We start from the raw sequence: 23,764 nt of genomic DNA on the forward strand, positions 1-23,764 counted from the left end.
GTAGCAGCTAATGCCTGTTTGCAGCCCTGCAGACAGAAACCTTTACTGAAAAGCCAATGGCATCACATTTCAGTAAAGCTTATGCCAGGCTATGGAATGCAAAGTAACCTTTGACAAATTTCACACAATTTAAATCAGTTCAGTATACTGCTGTATGTGCAGGAAAACTTTTTGCAAATATAGCTGTAATTCTGGTTACTTTTTTTTAGCAGTTAGCCATTATCCTGTATTCTTATATATTCCTGAGAGCAAACATTTTCAGGTGCTAGAGTGATCAAATGCAATGGAAAATTAGGGTTCCTGTGCCTTTAATAGTTGCACAGAAGAGGAAACTTCATAATGGGCAACTCTTCTCATCCTTTACATCTTAAAGATACAAGAGCCCAAGTTCCTTAGCTACAGCAAAACACAGAAAAATTGTTTAAAAGCTTAAGAGAACCATGCTGAATCTGACCAAGAGTCCATCTAACTGGCATTCTTTACACACAGTAAAAACACAAATGCAAGTTACATTGCTTGCAAATCCCCAGAATTTCAATGGAAGTTCCACAGTACACATTACCATTGCAGTGTAACCCTCCCCAAAGCTGTAGTTCTATGTAGATGTAAGAATTAGGATGTTTCCAGAAAGTTGGCTGCTGGTACTACCAATCAAAAATAGTATATCAGCTTTCCCTCCTTAGCAAAAAAGCAAACATGGAAGGGTTGCAAACAAAGACATACAGTCTGGAATCTTGTAAAATAGAGTATTTTACCTCAATTTACCCCCTACCATGAATGATGAAAGCCTCATCTGGAAGCACTGTATTCCACATTAGAAAAAAATGAGACCAACTTCTGGCATTAAGTGTCTTCTGTATATAAGAAGCATTAATTCTTGCTGGATTTTAAGCACATTTGTTTAGAAGGCAATTCTATTGATTTCAGTGGGGCTTACTCCTATGGAGATAAATGTATAGGATATGCTATCTTCATGATCTCAATATAACAAAGCAATGTACTCTGCGCTGAAGCTACATTATTTGATTCACACTCATTTACGGTCTGTTAATTCAAGTAGACACAAAGTTCTGCACATTTATTGTCTCTAACTTTATACTATAAATAAACCCTTACCAGAATAGTACTGTACATTACTCATACACACTTTCTGATAAAGTTATGTCTACTCAAATAAGTTTCAGAAGGGTAGCAGTGGGACAGCCAAGTTCTATCACCTATGGTAGCTGGATAAGCAATGGCCTGTGCTACTGTAACTACAGTAGGACCCCCATATCCACAGGGGTTAGGTTCTGAGCAGATGTCTGAAATTAGGACCCCAACAAAGTGGAAAAACCACAAATATTTCAAGTCCTCCAGAAACCTTAACTCTTAACACTGTTGACCATATGTGCAGTGTTAACTGCATTACCATTACCTCTTTTGCAATTTGAATAACTTTTAGCTTAAAGCAAAAGTCAATGCACCAGAGCATCAGGGAAGCTTGTCCTGTGCTGCATTGTGTCACAAGTAGCCATATGCCCAGCCCCAAGTCCGGCATCTCCCCCATCCTCACTGGTGGGAGGGGGCACCATTCCAGGCCAGCTGTGGTGGCAGCTGAAAAAAGGGGCATTTCCCATGTGGTTGTCTGTGGAGTGGTAAGCAGCAGGCTGCAAAACTAAAAAACAAAACAAAAAAACCCTTTTTTTTGGATCAAGTAAAACAGATAAAGGAAATTTACTGTAATCCATTATTATAAGCAAGACATCCACCTTTCATATCACTCTTCTTCATAAAGCCTCCACTACCAACTCTCCCACTCATGACAACTTGTGGCAGGTATGTGATATAACAACACTGTGCCCAGACACTTCACACCAACACCTGTATATGAATGCTTGGCAAGGAGCTCATAAATCTTATGACACGGTTCATGGCATGGAGCTGTATTATTCTAGCCTAATGCCATGTCACTTAGACAACACAAGGCAGTAATTTGGTGTCTGGCATTGTGGAGCACAGGTACTTTGCACAAAGAAAACAATTCTTAGAAACAGCTTGGCCCCAGAATATACAAACAAACTTGCACACTTTGCTCACACTTCTTTTCCTAGAACTTCTTAAGAGCGAGTAAGTAACTAACCAACCAACAGCAACAACCAGTCTTCTCTGTCATCTGGTAATGCAGTCAGGGCACTTCACACAGATAAATAAGGGTAAAGGGAATCCATCAACAAAGTGTAACTGCTACAATTTCCATCTCTCTTCCTCCTTCCCATTCTCTCTTTCTTTACATAGACACTATGTCTTGCCTAAGCTGCCTTGGTTGATAATGTTCCTCTCCAGCAGCCAGGAAGAGCATCTCAAAGTGCTCACATGCAGTTTCAGCTCTATTGAGGCCACTCAGGCAATGAACTTCCAATATAGCTACCATTGGCCAAACATTTATTTATTTATTTTATTTAAAACATTTCTATGCGGCCCCATTCACAAAAAGCCTCAGGGTGGCTTACAAAACAAACACTTGTGGGCACCTTTGCCTTCCAGGAACATGGTCGGGATGCATGGAACTGAATAAACTTTCCATTGCATACTCAGGGTCCACTGCAACCCATACAGGGGAAGTTTAATGCAGTGACAGTCACTGTGGTCTCTGACCTACTCCCTGAAAGAGCAGCCAATGCACTGGTGGTGCCAGAGGCTTCTTGCCTCCCCTAACAGCACACACACGGATTCCACATCGCTCCCAGCCAAAGCCAAGTTCAGGAAAAGGTATCCTAGTTTACTAGTCTCTAGCAAAGAAAAAATACATGTGGTTGATAGCATTACATCAAGGGTAGGGTAAAAAGGCAAACGATGAGGATTGTTCATCAGTCCTCGCAAGAGCTTTCCTAGCTTTCTGTTTTCTTCTCTGTCTAGTTCACATTCCTAGTCTGGGCTATCTAAGTGGGAATGCTGTGTTTCGAGAGAAATGGATTCTATCTCTACACTGTTGCCATAGCCTTTGAGAATTTGTTTTGTGTGTTGCAGAAAGGGATTTAATTATGAGACTCAAATGCTGCCCACTCTTTTTGAGACATTATACTCTGAAATCAAAGTTCCCCCCACTCCACAAGTAAAACTTGAGCTGTTCCATCAGGTTAAAGCTCCTCCTGCAGCTTGTGTTTTGGCACATGTAACTAGGCCTTGAGGCTGATCACTGGGAAAAAATGTTCCATGATGTCTTTGTTTTTTGTTCGTTCATGTAGCTGACTACTCCAGTACTGAGCTACTGGAGACTACTGTTGCTGCAAGGGTTGCCCATTTTCTAAACTGTCCTCCTACCAGGGATCCTGTTTGGAAAGAGTGGCTTCTCGTTCATTTCCTGTGTGCATCGTGATTGAAAATGGCACCCAGTGTAGATTATAAGGCAAAATGAACCACCCACCTACTAGGATGCTGGAGGGGTTGTTTTTGTTGTTTTGTTATGTTTTTTTCTGTTTGCTTCCCCCCTCTCTAGGCGACTGTAAGATTTGGTGGACACTGAGCCAGCATAACAATGGTATACCTCTTCCCCCTGTCTAATTGGTGCACTGCTCAATTAGGAACCATAAAACATTATGATTAAGAACATCATTATACTTCGTATCAGTAATGGTTGAAATAGACTTGTTTCTAAGCAGTACGAGAGTGTGTATGATCGCTTTTCTTATCCAACACCCTTCCGTTCCCCCTCAGGCATTCTTGATTATTCTAGCTAGCAGTGTATTACATGTTATTTCTTCAATATTACAAACTTTACTCCAAAGAACAGAAAGTAAAACTGACAGCACAGCAAAAGGGCATGCCCTAGAATTCAGAAAAGGAAGTAATTAAGATCGTAGAACAGTTGTATACCTCTAGATGTAGAACAATATAGTGTGATTTAAAAATTATTCAGTTGAATACAAAATTAAACATTATTAAACAAAAATACAGTTACATAATTAAATCAAGAAGGTATCTATTGCCTTTTATGTTACCTAGGCATAATGGGATAAGAGGTCACATGACCAACATAAGCAGCAGTCTGCATCTATACACCAAGAGTTTCTTCCCAAAATATCCCACTATTTTCTAAGAGGGCCAAGCTGATACATCCTGGCAGAGGATGAACAAATGTATATTCTAACGTATGAGGAGGGAGTTTGATTTAAAATATCAGGAAAAAAGTGTTTTGGTGCAGAGGCTGGGTTTTAATCTTTTCCACTGACTCACAGTTCTGTTATATGAACTTGATCAAATTGTACTTAATCATCTGTTCTCCAATTCCAAGCCCTATTCCTGATCTGTAACCTATGTTTAAAGAGAAGTATTTACTTCTAAGAACAAAAATGGAGACTTTATTCACTTTAATCATCTGCCCTATTGAAATTTGGATACATGCAGGGTTGGCATACGAAAAATTATGCCAGTTTGAAGGAGAGCAATATCCTTGCTTCAGCTTACAATGTGTCAACAACTGCTTTTTTGTACCATCCATCAGAGGGGCCAGTTTGCTAAGCATCTGCTAATCAACCCTTCCAAACTCCCTTATCCCTTACTTTTTGGTGTTTAAGTTTAGGTCAACCGAAGCATTTGTTTATATTTTCTGTGTTGGAATGACAGAAGCATGCTGCTAGCCAGATCAGCACTATCTAGGCTTTTGATTGCTGAGTAGGCAATCTGTGGTTGTTGAAGAGTAGCACCCAGCCGAAGCATGAGTTTGGATGTCAGCAACCTATGCTTGATGCTGCTACCTGAACTAAGCACAGCATCATTTAGAAAATTGCAAAGCATCAGAAAGATACATCCAATTAAATGCAGAAGTCCAGAGAATAGCTAGAAGAGATAAGAATGCCTTCTTAACTGAACAGTGCAAAGAAATAGAAGAAAACAATAAAACAGGGAGGACCAGAGATCTCTTCAAGAAAACTGGAGATATGAAGGGAAAATTTCATGCAAAGATGGGCATGATAAAGGACAAAAATGGCAGGGACCTAACAGAGGCAGAAGAGATTAAGAAGAGGTGGCAAGATTACACAGAAGAACTGTACAAGAAAGAGCTTAATGTCCCTGATAACCACGATGGGGTGGTCACTGAACTCGAGCCAGACATCCTGGAATGTGAAGTCAAATGGGCCTTAGGAAGTCTGGGCAACAACAAAGCTAGTGGAGGTGACAGTATTCCATCTGGGCTATTCAAAATTTTAAAAGACGATGCAGTAAAAGTGCTACACTCAATATGCCAGCAAATTTGGGAAACTCAACAGTGGCCTCAGGATTGGAAAAGGTCAGTTTACATTCCCATCCGAAAGAAGGGCGATGCCAAAGAATGTTCAAATTACCGCACCATTGCACTCATTTCACATGCTAGCAAAGTGATGCTCAAAATCCTACAAGCTAGGCTCCAGCAGCATCTGGACCGAGAATTACCAGAAGTAAAGGCAGGATTTCGAAGAGGGAGAGGAACTAGAGCTCAAATTGCCAACATACACTGGATCACGGAGAAAGCAAGGGAGTTCCAAAAAAACATCTACCTCTGCTTCATTGACTATGCTAAAGCCTTTGATTGTGTGGATCACAACAAATTGTGGCACATTCTTAAAGAGATGGGAGTACCTGACCATCTTATTTGTCTCTTGAGAAACCTATATGCGGGTCAAGAAGCAACAGTGAGAATTGGACACAGAACCACTGATTGGCTCAATATTGAGATAGGAGTTCGGCAAGGCTGTATACTGTTGCCCTGCCTATTTAACTTATATGCAGAACACATCATGAGAAAGGTGGGGCTAGATGAATCACCAGTTGGAATTAAGATTGCTGGGAGAAATATCAACAACCTCAGACATGCAGATTATACTACACAAATGGCAGAAAGTGAAGAACTAAAGAGCATCTTAATGCAGGTGAAGGAGGAGAGTGCAAAAGTTGGCTTGAAACTTAACATTAAGAAAACTAAGATCATGGCATCTGGTCCTCTCACTTCCTGGCAAATAGATGGGGAAGAAATGGAGGTAGTGGCAAATTTTATTTTCCTGGGCTCCAAGATCATCGCAGACAGGGACTGTAGCCAAGAAATTAAAAGACGCTTGCTCCTGGGGAGGAAAGCTATGGCAAATCTAGACAGCATACTAAAAAGCAGAGACATCACCCTGCCAACAAAAGTGCGTATAGTCAAGGCTATGGTTTTCCCAGTTGCAATGTATGGCTGTGAAAGTTGGACTATAAGGAAGGCTGAGCGCCGAAGGATTGAGGCCTTTGAATTGTGGTGCTGGAGAAGACTCCTGCGAGTCCCCTGGACCGCAAGGAGATCAAACCGGTCAGTCCTAGAGGAGATCAACCCTGACTGCTCTTTAGAAGGCCAGATACTGAAGCTGAAACTCAAATACTTTGGCCACCTAATGAGAAGGAAGGACTCCCTGGAGAAGAGCCTAATGCTGTGAACAATAGATGGCAAAAGAAGAAGGGGAACACAGAGAATGAGGTGGCTAGATGGAGTCACTGAAGCAGTTGGTGTGAGCTTAAGTGGACTCTGAGGGATGGCGGAAGACAGAAAGGCCTGGAGGAATGTTGTCCATGGGGTCTCGATGGGTCGGACACAACTTTGCAACAACAACAAAATTCCCCTCCTTCCTTCCAAAACTACCTCTCAGGCTTTTAAGTTTCCCAAACCTGTTTCCCAGCAATTTCCCTTTGGCATAACCTCAGAATGACAAGGAGAATGTTGGGACTAGGTATTATTATATATTCCATGTCCAATATAAGAAGTACTATTTCAACATTCCAAAATCCATTTGTGTAATACCTTATTACACTATTATTAGGTCAACCAGAACAACACCAAAATTGTGTAATCTTTTGAGATCTTTTCATCAAGGAGGTGTTATAAAAAGCAGGTTTGAGCTGTGGGAGTGGGGTGGGAAGAAATCAAAAGAAAAAGCTGACCCTATGATAAAGTCATATTCAGAGTATGATGAAAACTCTGTAGACATCCAAATTGAAATAGTTTGTGACTTCACAGTCAAGTCTGATTCTTTTCCCTCTCCTTTTTTACTCTCACCCACTGCTTGCTTTTTGATACTTCTTGCCTGATGAAGAGATCTGGAGATCTTGAAAGTTAGCAATTTTTTATGATCTACTGGTTGACCAAATAAATGTCTTACAATGATATATAGTTCAGAATTTTTTTCACTATCAACATAGCAACCATGCTTTAATTTTATATAAGCACTGTACTTCAAAACTGTCTTGTCTTTTCTCTTCTGTAAGCACAGAATACACCTCACCGATACACCTGAAATAGGATATGAACCCATTACCCTTCACTTCCTCACCTTGTCTCAGCTCCACTCATGCAGAGCTCTCTTGACAACGTAGATTGGAACACAGTGACTTCTTAACCTGTGAGTATATCTGACATTACCTACAGAACTTGCAATTTTAGAATAAATGAAGAAACAAATCATTTGAGACATAGCTGCTATAACTTTTATTCATTATTAGAATCGTTTTTATTCACAAATATTGGATCTGATTTTTACTAATGGCCATACAAATTAATACCTTCCAAATAAAACCCAAAGACAATGATTATGCAATCTTCAACTTGCTATTTTAACAAGTCCTACTCATTTCAACTGTACACAGGACTAATACTGGATAAAGCTCAATACTTGAATATTTTCAATTTAAACAGCTTTTAGGTGAAAACATCTGTATTATTCTCAAAAAGTAAAAATAACTCTGCTCATTAGTTTTGATTCGTCTGTTTGAAAATCAAGAGAATTATTTGGGTGCTGTTACTGTGAAATCTAAAGCAGCTCCTTCCTGCTGTTCCTTCTTAGTACCAGATTCTTTTGGGTGACAGTTTTTCACAAACTGGTCACTGTGCCACTGGCCTGTATGGAAGAGAGTGGTCCTGAAGTGCTGTTGGCCCATGTTTTCTTTCCTTCTTGAACAGCACATACAGTGCTGGAAAAGTTTCTTCAATCTGAAATGAACATGAGTTGAGCAATCCATGCTTCTTCCACAAAGATCATTCATTACTACAGAACAGTCTTCTCCAACTTGGGAATTATTCCTATGCTTCTCCAACTTGGGAATTGTTCCTGATTAAAATCTACCATTCACATCTTTTTCATATTTACAAACCACCTTTCCTACAAGAAATGCATAACTGCATGTCTAGGGGTTTCCTGTTGTAATGTCAAAGTAACTTTGTGTGCAAGATTAAGCAGAGAACTAAATAACTTAACAGAGATTTAAAGCCAGACTCCCCAGATAAACTTACACTGTACTATCCTATCTCTCATGCCAGGTCATCTACAAAGAATTAAGAGCACTTTTGTTTCTTTATAATACTTAATATATCACTATTATATACCAACCCTGATGTGATTGCATCAATTTGCATTGATGTACGCACATCTAAACTGGCAAAATGTATGATCCTCGATATTATTCCTAATATCTTATCTGCAGCAGCATATTTCTTAATATTTTCCTTGGTTTTATTGAATGATTGGTTGTTTTGTTCTTCAGTAATTCTCTAATGTACTTTGCACAATTTCTGCCCTGATTGGGGGCTGCTCTTTGGGTTAAGTAACTGAAGACAAAGCTGAACATACAGGTTAGAAATACCTGTCTTCATAGAATTCAGAAGTGGTGGGAATTGTGAAGTTTGTCCACCCATGTCCTCACCGAACTCACAACATTAAAAAAATGGTTGCCTACTAGTATAAATGAGATGAGACAGGCAGATATCTATGTGCCCAGCATTATTTAATTCAAAAGAAAAGGGGGGTGTATTAACAATTGTAGCCTTAGCAGAGTCCAAGGCCAAGACAAAATAATTACTGGAAATCCATGCATTAAAGTTACTATCAGTTTTAAAAGCACCCTTCAACATTATACAACTTTGGAGTGAAAAGATAATCAGGGCAGACGGCATAAGCTGTTGGCAGAAGAAAGTTAAGAATCCTATCCAAAAGCTGAAATTCAGATGATGAAAACACATTATGATGCCTTTCTTTAGCAAGCTGTTTAAATAAGAGTCACACATATATGAGGATGAAATCTATATTATCCTTCTTCATTATCTAGGATATCAAAACCTGAAGACCTCCATATATTTTAAAATCATTCAAAAATAACCATGTCCAATGAAGAAAATAATAATGGCATTCAGATTTTATGTTCTAGAAGATTAGTAAATCTAATTCTTATTTTTCCTCATGTTAACAAAGGTTTCAAGACCATGTGAACCTAAGTCTAAGGTGTATGGCTTCATGCTACACTGGCATTCTTCGCTAACTAGGAAATAAATTTTGAGTGATTAAGTGGAATTGTTCATACAAATTGCCAGCTTCAGCTTTTCACTCATATAAAATAGCCTGAAAAATATATACTGCGTGTGTTTATTATAGTTACAGTTGCTATGAATATCTATAACCCTCCAACAATTTCTTTGATTTATGTTCAAAAACATACAAGGCATGAAATGATGCCTGCAACCTTACATTTCCCTCAAGAACATTGTGGGGAGCAGATATATTCCAAAACATCATGTTAGATTTCTTGTTATGTCTCATTTTTAAAATAAATGTATGATAATCAATTACACATGCTTCAAAGCAACCACCACTGGATTCCCCATCAGAAAATACATCTGAGAAAATAGCACCATTCTCTTATCCATATATGTTTCAATAAGGTTTTTCCTCCTGTTACCACACTGTAGAATATGCCCCATGTAAAACAAATATACAAATGATACATTCAGTTTTCCCCAACCTGGTGTCCTCCAGATGTTGAACTATAACTCCTATCAACTCTAGCCAGTATGGTATGAGTTGCTGTTCACAACAAACCATAGATTCATATCATAACAATACAAATGAATGGAAAACCACAAAACAATGAAATGTCAACAGAAATATAATTCAATGTTTTCATGCAACCTCTAAATATGAAATACATTATTATATTGCACTCCCATATTATATTCTAAAAAGCTGGAGGGCACCAGCTTGGGCAAGGCTGCTCACTATGCACTCAGAAATGGGTTCAAGATAAAAGAATGCTTTATTGGAATTCTTCTTGTTCAACAATACATCCAATTGAGATACTATAATAGTGCCAATAGTGTAATCTGAGATTTCATTCTTGAAAACTTATATTTATGGGCTGCTTCTCTGCTTAAAGGCTTTTGAGGAAGCATATTAAAAAAAAAAACCAAAATATAACAAAATGCGTAACAGTAAAGCAATCCATAAACTAAAAACTCAGGACAACAAAACCTATCATGCATTCCAAGAGCCTAGCATACCATTGCTAAAAATCTCAAGATACCAGAAGGAGGCTCAAAGCCTAAAGGCTAATGAAACTTATGATGATCCCGTTTTCAGATTGTAAGGTTTTCAGATTGAACCTGGGCATTCTGGGTTGCTTGGGGGGGGGGGGGGTCAAACAACACAGACATGATCCAAAAGTTAATTCTTAGGTGTTTGATGGGTGATCATAAGTTGTTAACTGAAAGCAGAAACACAAGAGTGCTCGCTCACTCACTCACTCTCTATTTTGGCAGTTTGAGGGTTAATTAACACTTGCAAGTTATATACAGACTAGGTCATTGGATCCCTCAAAACATGGACTGCATTCAGTGTCTTTTTCCAACCATCAAGTTGCTTCTGACTCATGGGGAACCTATGAATTAATGCCCTCCAAAATGCCCTATCTTTGACAGCCCTGCTCAGTTTTGGTAAATTCAGTGTTGTGACTTCCTGTAAAGAATTGATCCACTTCATATTGGGTTCCAAAAGCCCTTTCAAGTTTCATTACTGGTTATATTGGGGGGGGGGGGATAGAGCAGATTTTGGGTGCAATAAGTTTTTAACTGCATGATTCCTGAAGCAACTTGGACTGTGACTTGAATCTAGACAAGAAATCTTAAATAACTGTTGGCCTGAATGTTAATTGTTTTGGTACAATATTCTTTCAGCACTGTAACAGAGTGGTAGCTAAACATTGGATGCTAGTTGTTAGGAATTTGAAATATTTTTCCAGCTGCTAATCCAGTAGAGGTAGCCCTTGTTTTAAGCAAGCATAAGTGCAAGATATAATTGCAAATACACAGCACTCACAGTCCCTTCAATTTCACATATTCTGCTGGTTTCTTTTTATGAAACACTGACATCACTTGAGCATTCAGTGTGGTTAACACAAAACTGAATTAAAATAAGTGAAATATTTGAATGAGATGTAGCTTGTCTTACCCTCTTTCTCTACACACACAGACAGATGGACGGACAGACTGAGAGATCTCGCATGTTAGCAAAGCACCTATTTTCACAATGTTCTCATAATGAAATCATCAAGGAGTTAGAGTTAAACCACACCATATCCCAAGTGCCCATGCAGCTCTGCTAGATGGCATCAACAGTTGTTCAACTATTTTCACAGTGGGAAATTACCAGGTACTCACTATATAGGAATAATCAGATGGAATCTAGGTCAAAATCAAAGGAAGTCTCCCCTATCTATGGGGAAGGGGGTTTCACATACAAACATTATGGCAGAGTAAAAACAAGGAACTTATTTATCAGAGTTGTAATTTTTCTTTAGCTCCTCCCTAAATAAGGATAAAAACTGCTTTGAGTTTAAAAAGAAAAGAAAAGACAGTATTCCATCAGTCTGGTTTTTCAAAGGGCATTTTAAATCAATATAAAACTACAATATTAGAAAAATATTATAATCATTATTCAAACAGCTGACTTGAAACGGTCCCTTGTTCATGGGAAAATCTTCAGTTAGTTTTTCAAGTACCAGCAGTTCAGTGGAAAGATTCACCAACTGCCCCCTGGAGAAAACTGCAGATCTGCATTTAAATGGAGATATATTGTTTCCAAATGTGTTCTACCTGGAAGGCAGATACTGTCAAGGTTTCTTACTGAATGGATTTTAAATTGCATTAGGTAAGTTTCATAGCCGTAACCCTTATTGTTTCATAGGACTGAGGCTATTTCCTTAGGATTTTATCTGCATGCATCCTAATAAATTTAAAGTTAAAATTTAAGCTGTAACAAAGCTGCCCACTAACATTTGACAATCACTGTTCCACAGGCATGTGCAGCTATACCCAGAAAGGTCCATACTGGCCTTCTGAAAATTAGCTGTAAAATAATAGAAAAGTATGATTTAATAAAGTTGTCTAGAGCATTATCTGGTTTTACAATATAATTTAATGTAAGGCTATAAAATACAAAATAAATGTAGACTCTTTGTATATACATTTATTATTCAGAAATGTTTTAGAAACATATCAAAATGTATCTTCTTGAATTTAACACTGCACTTATTTATGCATTTATAAAGTGTAAATCTATCAGGTCATCAATATACATACTTTCTTCACCTTTAGTCCTAACAGACTAAGTCAGCCATCAACAGTGTATATTTCAAACCTTGGAGATTTTAAAAATCAAATCAATTTTACTGGCTGTAGTTGGCATATTGAAAAGTCATTATCCGATCCAAGGAACTTTTTTTTCCTTTTATATATGAATGCAAATATAGGCATGCCTTTATGAGACACATGTACACACACACACACACACACACCCTTCTCAGAAAAGTTTTACAAAAGTATGCTGTTAAGCCATATGCAATGCTCATAAATAGAAAGACACTCACAATCAGTTTCAAACACTGAGACATAAGTCTACGCAGCCTCTTGCTGAATTTCTGGTTGTAATGAAAAGTCCCTGTAAGCAAGGTTACTGAGAACAGACCAAGATCTCCTTCTCAGCAGCACCTTTGCCAGGAGCCCTTTAGCTGTCTACTTATGTTCACTACGCCTTATCTTACAGCACTGACATTCTAATGCTGATTCAAATTCTGGATTCAAAATGAAAGGTGGAATATCTTTAAGATCGCTTAATATTGAAATACTGATGCAATAATAAGCAGCGCTAGGATCACGCTGCAAATAGAAAACTCTAGATGGTAACCTTTTAATTTTGGGAACATCCTTCAGAACAGAATGTGGTAGTACATACACACACTTAATGTAGCTAAAGTATCTGCTATTTTGATATTGAATATATTAAGCACCAAATTATCACCTTCCATCTACTGAATATTTTATATTTGAAGTCCCTTATGGTTCACCTACAGAATATAATAAAACAATAATAGCAGTAATACTTCTGTGTGTCACTGAATAAATCCACAGAAACAGTCATTCTTCTAAACAACATGTTATACATTCTAGAGATTAATGGCTTCACATATTACAAGTTCTGACACTGAATTAGCATGTATGAATTTGCAAAATTATCATACATGAGAAGCTTTCTCCCATATTTATTAATTCATGAAAATGCCATGGCAAGCCAAAATTGGCCATGACCTTCAGCACTTGCATGTAAGGTCAAAGATGATAAACTACATACAAGTTCTATGCTCATTCCCAAGTCCAAAGTCCAAAAGCCTGTTCAAACTGTATTGTTATGAGTATACTTGTGGTTAAAAAGTGCTGATTCAGACACTACCCAGAAGTAACAAATGCAAACAAGTGGATCAATTTAATGTTTATATTTTAGTTGTTAATATAACACCTGAACTAGAAATTATCCATATTTATGAATCAGAATTTGAAAAAACACAAACACTCCTCCTTTTTGCATTTTAGACATTGTATTAAAAGCAGGGATTAAGAAGCCAGGTTAATTTATTCTGAGCAGTGTCAGACTTGGCCCTAATTGCCCACTCCAATAAACTTTAACTTGAAAGGCACACTTTCCTTGACTTGTGCCCAATAAAGTATGCATAGGATTGCAGCATTTATCCTGTTAGACAGTATGTAACATACATGGTAAAAAAGACAACACTTGATGCTTTTTTTAATGAGAAATGGCTGCATGCCTAAATTCTTTCCACTAACTGCCTTCTTTATCTTCCAAAGAGCCAAGCTACAGTGATTTAGACCTGGAGGATATTTAAATTTCCCTTCTGCTTCCATGTGCTTGTAGAAGTGCTTTTCTGAATGTTCATGTTTAACTTAGAAGGCTGTTTTATAAGATTTATAAATTCATGGGTGAAGAGTAAAGAAAATCACTGTGTAAGCAAGCCCCTGCCTGACTCTCATCCACCTCTTCTGCCTTCTTTCTTTAGCTTTTGGGGGAAATGCATCAATCCACTGGCAAATTCCCAAGTATGTTTTCATATGCGGCCTTTTAGCTAGCTGTAAAAAAGAGAAGCTCCACTGCTTCTAATATCTCCTTCCAGACTGCTCAGAAGTCAGAATTCTGAGGCACAAATGCCCAGATTCCTCATCCCGCAACACCCACAGTCAATGTTCTCCTTTATACACAGTCAGCTTCATGTGCTAGATATGAAAGTAAAAAATGTTTTTCACACCTTTTCCCTTCAGTTTAAGAAAAAAGGTGTGAAAGCAACATGTAGATGATTGTATACAATGACTAATTATGTACATTGCTAAATGTATGCAAGATGCACACACAGCAAAATACATGCATGTGTAATCTGTTATACACCTTATGCATGCAGTTTTCAAACTCTCTTGGACAAAATGTTTTTTTTTTTTTTTAGTGTAGGAAAAACAGAAAGTGTGAAGCAGTTCACAAAACAAATGTGCCCACATCTCCAACTCATTTCTCACATAAAGAGCCTCCTCACATGTACACAACCCCTTCAGGGCAAGTACCTTGCCTTTTTGCTTAAGTTCTGCAAAGTATAATGTAGCTCATACTACTTAAACACAACAGAAGATGCATGATCTTTAAAAACCCTGAAAGCAAAAGTGCCCAACTAATACTCTGCCCACATACAAAGTGCTCAGTTGTCTAGGTCATCCTCCTGACAAGTAGCAAATTACTCTCCTCCTTAGAGATACAGCTGTCCTGCTTTTCTCTTGCCTCCCAGATTTAAGACAGCCAGGTACAAATGGGTGCAAGTGATACACAGTGCATATCAAAAGAAGGGGGCGGAGTGAATCCAGTGTGGCCAATATATCAATTTACCTGCAGCTGCAACTTTTGCAATACAAATGCTCTCCACGCTGCTCTAAAGCATGCCTCTGGATAAAGGAAAGGTGCATGATCAAGAGAACCTCAAGCTACATGCCACAGACACGCCTACCTCTTGATTTTGTCTGAGGCTCTGTGCTTCTGTGTGTGTGCAATGTATGAATCCACACAGAGTGCATGTTTGTATGAATGTACACAGAGCAGGGTTCTTTTTTCCAGCCCAAACCTATAAATATTTACTTGGAAGTAAGTCCTATTTGAAAGTCTTTCCAGAGCAGTCCAGTTCACCTTTAGCTGGGAGTAAATTGCACGGACTGGGACTTACTTCTCAGCAAGCACAGACAGAATGATAACCTCTAAAGAAGCTGCCCCAAGGAACAAAACCAAATTAAACCGCAGGTGAATGGGTATTAGTTATGAAGCAGATGATAGAAAGATGGATAGACAGAGAGCAAATGATCATCTTTCTCCTAACAGTTCACTGGCAAGCAGGCCTATTTATCTCTTGTAAATCACTCACAGAAAGTGTTTTAACGAAGGAGAGGGGAGGCGGGAAAAGCGCTAATGTCCCTTTCCCGGGTCTCTCGCGCCACACGGAGCTTTTCTTGTATCATCTACCGAGTTCCCTTGGACGGATCGCGCTGCCCTTGTCAATCCAGGAGGCGAGGCAGCAAAGGTAGAAGCCGATTGGCAAAGCTGGAGAAGGAGTGCGGAACTTCTGAGCTCCTTGAAAGGGGATCGAGGAGAGGTGGGACAGGCGCGCATACGCACATATATATATATAGACACACACACACACACACACACACACACACACACAACGCATGGACTCCAGGCGGTGGCGGCAGCAAATAATAATAAACACAGCTATGACTGCAGGCACACCAAACTGGCAACAGCTTTAAAGTCAAGTCTTGCCACTCCAACCTTGCCAATTCCCTCTCCTTACCCCTGCACAATATTTTTTATTCACTGCCCCTTCTATCTTTGAAAGCCAAGGACCTGTCTCCTTTTTCTGGCTGCTTGAACCCTGGCCCGCTTCACTAATCTTTGTTTATTTTTATTTTTAATCAATCAATCCCCTTTACAAGAGGGGGAAAGGAAAGGTTGAAGAGGGCAGAAACAGGACAAAACCTGCGGGAATCGAATCTGTCACCGGAGAGAGAGAGAGAGAGGGAGAGAGAGAGAGAGAGAAACTACCCTATCCTTCAAAAAAAATGGCAAAGAACTGGGGAAGGGGAAGGAGAGAAATCAATAATGCCAGGTTGGCTGATTAGACCGTGTGATTTCTATGAAAAGGAACTGACTCCTAAGCAAGTCAAATTGAACGAGGTCTGAAGATGGAAGGGGGGGAGAGTGTCACAGAGCTTCTATCAGCTGCTCGTCTCTCCAATATAAAAAGAAAAAAAGAAGCATAAAGGGAAAAAATGCCCCAGATGCAATGTTAGTTCTTAGATGTGCATGATGATATAAGGTCTGGACTCGGTTACCTGGTCAGGGCAGAACCGCAGGCGGGTTAATCAGGTGAGTCGTCTGGGATTGTAAAGAAGCCGAAGCCGGTTTCTTTGCAAGGAAAGTCTACAACACCATGCAGGGACATTGCAAAATCTTTACACACGCCTCCTTTAACTGGGCTTCCGCGACCTCAGCCGGAAAAGGGGGGGAGATGCCTGTCCGAGGCAGCCCGAGGCCACCTCCTCGAGCATTTGCCCGAGGATCCGCGAGCTTCCCCGTAGCATGGGGTCCATTTGAACGGCTGCTTCGCCCCAGGCGAAGCGGGTTGCGAGGGGAAGAAAGGCAGCAGTAGGCACCCGAAGGATGCATGGGCCTCCCTGTTTCCTTGGTAGAGTCGATCCGCACTCCGTCTGACCCAGGACGTCACTCTGCCTGTCTGTTTTCTCAATGATAACTTGGCAGGAGAAGGGGGAAGCTGCCAGGGTTTTCTTCCCACCCCTTCTCACTGAGATCATTACTTGGTATGTGCACTTTACTTGCATGCATATTTTTAATATATAGGTTGAAAAAAGCCACAAAGATCCTATATGCATAATCATGGTGATCATTAACTGCCTGCTTGGTTATATTTGCATTGATTTGATTCTGCTTTCCTGCCTGCCTGCCTGTGTTGTTTCTTTGCTGCTGTTCTGAAGGGGCTGAGGAGAGGGGAAGGGCTGGGGGAGGGAAAAAGCAAATCCTCCCTGAAAAAGATACGAATAATATCAGACTCTGTCGATTTGTGCAAGTATTCCACCAACATTTATTTGGAGATCCCACCCATGTTTTACAATTTGCACCTCTTCCCCCAGCCAAGATAGAATCAAAACACCTATATCCAGAGGATGGACCCTGCCTGAACCTAGTGATTTCTCTTTCTGCCACTTCCCCATTCAACTATCCCAATCCTTGTGTGTTTGTCTGCTGTGTTTTCATTACAAGAGTCACGATATCCCAATGGGAACAAAAGGGAACCCCCAATTTGGGACACACATTTTTATTTTTCATCCAGCTCCAAAAATGTCAGTATGTAATCACTTGAAACTACTTTTGTTATGTTAAATATTTAAACAGTTATTACAATAATGCAATTAAATACCTGAGATGCATTACAATGCTGGAACCCAATGGCTTTAGTCACCATATTTTCTGTAACAGAAATGTTTTATTTATAACATCCAAAATCAGTTGCTGTTATAAAATAAGCATAGGATTGTTTTTTTTAATGATGTGGGCAAATCTTATTTGTTATACAATGTTTTTATCAGTTATCAAAGTGGTTCATCATCCAACATTGTTCTCTCAACAACCCCCACCAAGAATCATCAGCCAAAGGATCTAAATCTGGCCGTCCTGGGTTTCCTTTGCAACCCTTCAGATTGGGTTCTCCAGAGAGATACATCTCTTTTCCCAGCAATCACTCATCTTTGGTCATTTCCAAGCCAATGTGTGTCATCCACTATTCTAAGTTTGAATGGCTTTCCTAAATCTTAAGTACTGGCAGCAAGAGCTTTAAGCTACAACATGCTGATATTTGAAGCTTTAAATAAAATGGGCACCTTTTACTTTCATCCATCACCATTTGCCCGTGCCACTATGAACCACTGTAATGCAGGCCCTGAGAGTGTCTCCAAAATTGAGTTTGGCCTTTGGCTTAAAGCAATTCCCCACCCCAGTCTAGTAGGTTCCATTAGGCATGTCCAAAGACTTGTTTGTACATGTCAGGATTTTTTTTTCCTAGCCAGCATTTCCTACAACAAAGAAAGCTGTTATTTAAACATGTGACAAGAGGTATGTAGTTTACAATGAAGACCACCTCCACTTTATTTGTGCTTCTCTCCTATTTACTTCTCTGAATAGGTATATCTTTTTTCTTACATTTTTACTTTCTGAGTAAGGCCCAACAATTAGGAATATTTTGACATGGTGAATACATGGATTGTGACATTTAGGCTCAGTAACTGGATGAAATCTCAAAGAGTACCTAGCACACAGCTATGGCTCAGTAGTACGGCATATTACTTCTATGCAGAAGGTCCCACACAGAGGCATAGCTAGGCCACCAGCCAAAGTTGGCAGAAGACATTCCATGGAGGTGAGGCCAGCTGAGCCTCAAACGACGATGGTAGCTCCAGGAGAATTCTCAAGCTACAGATCTGTTGCTTCAGGAGGAAGGCAACTCCATACAAAACAGGTAGAACATTATCTTCCTGAACTTTCAAGAAGGACCACCCATTAACAGTCTTGTAATGGATTGAACTTCAGTCCTCATACACTAATTAGCAAGGCACTAATCTAGCACATAGTCAGACTCACCTGCTGAAGATGCAACGGAGAAATAGAGCTACATTTCATAAATCTACTCATGGAAACACATTACAAAAGTGGTACGATCCTGAGGATTGTACTCAACAGTTTTATGTAGAAGTTATTTAGTTATTTATTATATTCATACCCCACCTTTTTATTTTTAAGGAAAGCAAAGCAGCTTGCATAGTTCTCTTCCTTCTCTCACAGCAAGAACCAACCTGTGAGGTAGGTTTGGCTGAGAGCCTGTGGCTGGCCCAAAATCACCCAGTTACCTCTATGACTAAATCCCAGCCCTGCACTTTTAACCATTCCATCACAATAACTCCCAAAAAATACCATGAGGGATTAAACTGACCCCTGAAGAAATGCATAGTGGAAATTCCATGGAACCATCCAAGTACAAGCAAAATCACTGTAATATAGCACCCCCCACACACCACTCCCTCCTCATACCACAGGATACCATGGTGGATGGCATAAAAAGCCACTAAGAAATTAAGGAGAATCGACAAGATAATTCTGCCCTTGTATCTCTCCCAACATAAGTCATCATGAAGGGTGATCAAGGCTGTTTCTCTGCCAAAAGCTGGACCCAACTAAAATAGATCCAGAACAGGAATAAATAAATGAATAACATAGAAATTTAAAACACAGAATATCAGTTGCAATTGCTGTGGTTTTATTGTTTTATGTTAATGTTTTCTTGTTTGTTTTTAACTTTTTTTAACCACCCAGAGATCCTCAGCTTTTGGGAGGTATAATATTACAATGAAAGCATTGAAAATAAGGTGAAATTCAGTGGGTCCTCCTATGCCAAAGGATATAAGCCAGCAGTGACTAACCAAGAAAGAGATCTTGAGGTTGTGATGACAGCTTAATAAGAATTTCAATTCAGTGTGGTTGCTATGAAAAAGGCAAAATTCATGTTAAGCATAATTGGGAAAAGAACTGACCATACAACAGTCTGTATAATATTCCCTATATAGTGCAACTATACTTGGAATGCTGTGTACAGTTCAACACAGATTCAGGCTGAACATCAGGAAAAGTTTTCTCACTGTCAGAGGAAATACAACAGTGGAACCAGCTGCCTAGAGAGGTGGTGGGCTCTCCCACACTAGAGACATTCAAAAAGAAACTAGACAGCCATCTGAGTGGGTTGGTGTAACATGGTGTCCTGCAACAGCAGGTGGTTGGACTCAATGGCCCCTTCCAACTCTACTATTCTATGATTCTATGAGTTCTGGTCACTCCACCTAAAGCAGGTTGCTGTTGATGCACAATCTGCTAAATCTGTCATATAGCATCTTGTTGAAACAGGAGCACTAGAACACACACACAAATGCTACAGGAATTTCATCAAAACCTGATGTGCTTCCCAGGTATGAGATGTAAACTACTTATTCTGTGGTTCTCTTCCATCACACTATGGGTCTCCATCTCCACCTTCCTTCATGATAACCATCAGGAACATGGATGGATCATTTGTAAAATGATGGCAGAACTCAATGTAGTAAGTGCTTTTCTACATTACTATAAGGTGTCAGATCAGTCACTTCAGGAAGACCATGTCAGGTTATCCTTATGATAATTGTAACATATTCTGCAGCTCATACGTATGAATTCCAAATGCTCTTTTCAGGCTGCTGCCAAATCTTACTGAAGAAAAAAAAAAAGAACTGATTGCAAATTTCTCTGAACAATTAAGGCACTTCATAGAAGGTAGCATAATAGCATCTAGTGTATATGCTGTGAAGAGTCAGTTATACTGGAGCTGGGGCACACAGATTTGAAGCTCTGGTACTAGTAGGGATGATGATGTCATCTGCCACCCGCCAGTCCCCTCAAGCTTCCACCCCCCCCTTTTTTTTAACCTTAACTGTAATCCTCACGGCAGCTGTGAGGGGAAATTAGATTGCTCCATCAAAATATATTGTGAGTTATCCCTGTTGTAATCCAAATATTTTGGACTGGTTGGATCTTGAATGGGCAATTAATTATTAGCTTTCTAAAAGACCTGCTGCTGGTAGAGATGCAAATTGCTAGAACTGATTTGTTGATTATGGATCAATGCAGTTGCCTACTTTTTTGGACTTTTCACAGGGCTATAACTATGGTTGCTGACATGACAAGCACCTGCACTTCAAATTCATCAGTATAATGGTAGTGATACTGGTCACTGGGTTGTGAGAAGCCATTTAACTGCAGAATGCAATCGTGCCATATAATGGGAGTGTTTTAGAACATCCTAATTTCAAATAACAAAATGTAGAAGCAGTATCAAAGTGTTGAGTCTTCATCATACAGTTTGATGTATTGTTTTGAACAAGTGATGGGAAGGAACACTTGAAAATTGTTACATTAAAAAAAATGAAACAGTTCCATAAACGATGGAATCTCCTTCCCAGAAAGGTACACCTGGCATCAACGCTTTATTCATTTCGGCACCAAGCCAAAACCTTTTTATTCACCCATTATTTTAATTGTTGAATAATTTTTACTAGACTATACAGAATTGTTTTTACTGTATAATTTTATATATTGAAAATTATGTTTTATCTAATGTGCTGTTATGGCTTTGGTTCTTTGTAAGCTGTCTAGAGATCTGCCTCAGATATAGATGGAATAAATATATTTTAAAAAAATAAAATGGCCAAGCCACAAAAATAACTAAGGGAAACTTAACAATTTTCTTGTAGTTGCATTTTCTGAACAATGTATTATAAGCAGAATTATATAACCTAACTCTAGCCAACTTTTTCATGTCAGGAACAGCCTTTGCCTAAACCATGACAAATACTGGAATTGCTAGTGTTTACCTAATAGGGTAAGAAAACACATGTAAGAAAACATGCAGTGAAGTCCTATGCATGTTTATTCAGAAGAGAATCATATTGACTTACAAAAGTGAATGCTATATGGCTGGCTTATTTGTACATCTTCTTAAGATTGCAGACTTAAAAATACTAATATTTTAAAAACTGAATAAATGATTTTCCTTTGAAACCAGCTGTTTCTATAATAATTTTAATACATGGGTCAAACTATTTTATATGTGAAAGTTATGATAAAATATTTATATTTTAATATAAATGGATCTGTTTAGACTTCAATTTGGCAACAAAGTGGAAATACGTTCCTACTGAAGGCAATTTGCCTAGATTGCCTATATGCATATGGTATTTCAAATTTCATTTTACAGCAGTCTTCAAAGAACTCCACTTGTACGTCCAAAATAAAAACAGCTGATCTGCATAATCTACATGCTGTGTATTATACTATACACAAGAAAGGGTACATGTTTATGGATCACATTATATGCAGGTGTACACTGTAAATGAGTTGAACATGCTAAAAGAAATGCAAGTCTTACACTTTGACAACAATTAGCCAGCAAATAACTACTAAAATGTAGATATTTCAAATGCCTGTATAGAATTATATACAAGGCTCAGCAAATTAACAAAAATATATAAAAATCTTCCAAAACTACATGTTGAGAAAAATGGAGTTTGTTCCTGATGAGCAAGTATACTGAAGATTGCAGCCAAAAGGCAGAATCAAGAAAACCATATAAATAGGTCAGTTTGCCCAGTGGGGCTTTGAACATGTTTCCAGATACTCAAGCATCTCCCATGCTGCATGATCTTGAAAATGAAGTTGAAAACACTGTTTTTAACAGTAAATTTATCTGGAGTTCTAAAAACAAAAATAAAAATACCCGCTGGCCAGATATAAGGCTATGACTGAACTTACAGCATTTTCTGGCCAGTGATTGTATAATATGATCACAGAAATAAAAAAGTAATGAAGAAACATTAGGACAAGTTTGCAGATATGGTGGCTGTGCCAAAATTTCTGAATGCAGTTATCTTACAGCTCAGTCAAGTATATAAATTTTTGAACTTATAATTAAAGAAAAGGAAAAACAATAGAATATGCAGATGAAAGGGATAGTAGTAAAATTTATGAGATATTCTTAGAAGAACAGGATCAATATGATTCACTTAAAGCACCATTGGAAGAAGAATTGGGAAAGACTATCAGTAATGAAGACTGGAAAAATATTTGGACAAAAAGGATGTTAAAATGTATGTCAGTAAGAATATGGAAAGTTTTTACAAGATTATATGGAAATGGTCTCTAACTCCAGTGAAGTTGAACTGTATAGATAACAAATACTCCAATTTATGTTGGCGAAGTGTTCGTGAATAGGGCACATGTTTCCATATGTGGTGGGAATGTGAATATATAATGATTTAATTATAAATTCATAATTCATAAATTTAAATCTATAACAATTTTGGAAAGAGGTTTTTAACGAGCATAGTAAAATACTAAGTTTTAATATAGACATATGTACTGGAATTACTCTCAGTATTTGAAAAAAAATGGAATATTAAAGAATTAATAGCAAATTTAATAACTGCAGCAAGATTAGTTATAGCTAAGAATTGGAAAGTACAGTGGTACCTCGGCTCACAAACGCTTTGGTTCATGACCAAATCAGATCGCGAACAAAAAAATCATGAAAATTTTGACGTGGGTCACGAACTCCACATTGGGTGGCAACCAAGATCACAGCCATCTCCCCACCCTCTGAGTGAGGAGATGGCCACGATCGCAGTTGCGTTCGTGTAGGGAAGACATGTGTGATCACGGGCGCGCTTCTACAGGAAAGATGGACGCAGCACAGCACAGCCACAATCATGCACGTCTTCCCTGCACAAACGCGACTGCAATTGTGGCCATCATCTCACTCGGGGTGGGGAGATGGCCGTGATCATGCTGGTGGAGGGAGGGAGATGGCCGACATTGCACCCGTCTTTCTTTGAGAAGCACCACCCCAACATAACTGTAACAGAATGTTGAATCTGATGAATGATAACGTGGTCTCTCATTTCCGGAGGGTTATGCAATCCAGGAAAAAA

The 23,764-nt window shown here is 38.9% G+C and overlaps 1 protein-coding gene across 10 annotated transcripts in view; it reads right to left on the reverse strand.

Annotated features, from left to right (window-relative positions):
- The window catches only part of ESRRG (estrogen related receptor gamma), a 637,351-nt gene that overhangs the window by 536,114 nt on the left and 77,473 nt on the right, over positions 1-23,764 (reverse strand). For 7 of the 10 annotated variants that reach the window (XM_044426582.1, XM_044426315.1, XM_044426012.1 and 4 more), the window contains exon 1: positions 15,550-23,334. The exons of 2 other annotated variants lie outside the window; for them this stretch is intronic. The gene's annotated coding sequence lies outside the window, so the exon portion shown is untranslated. Of the gene's footprint in view, positions 1-15,549; positions 23,335-23,764 lie in introns of those variants that run through there. One more of the 10 variants, XM_044425845.1, reaches the window with a different exon arrangement.

Source organism: Varanus komodoensis, unplaced genomic scaffold, assembly GCF_004798865.1.
Source record: "Varanus komodoensis strain SLA01 unplaced genomic scaffold, ASM479886v1 scaffold1, whole genome shotgun sequence".
Classification (NCBI taxonomy): Eukaryota; Metazoa; Chordata; class Lepidosauria; order Squamata; family Varanidae; genus Varanus; species Varanus komodoensis.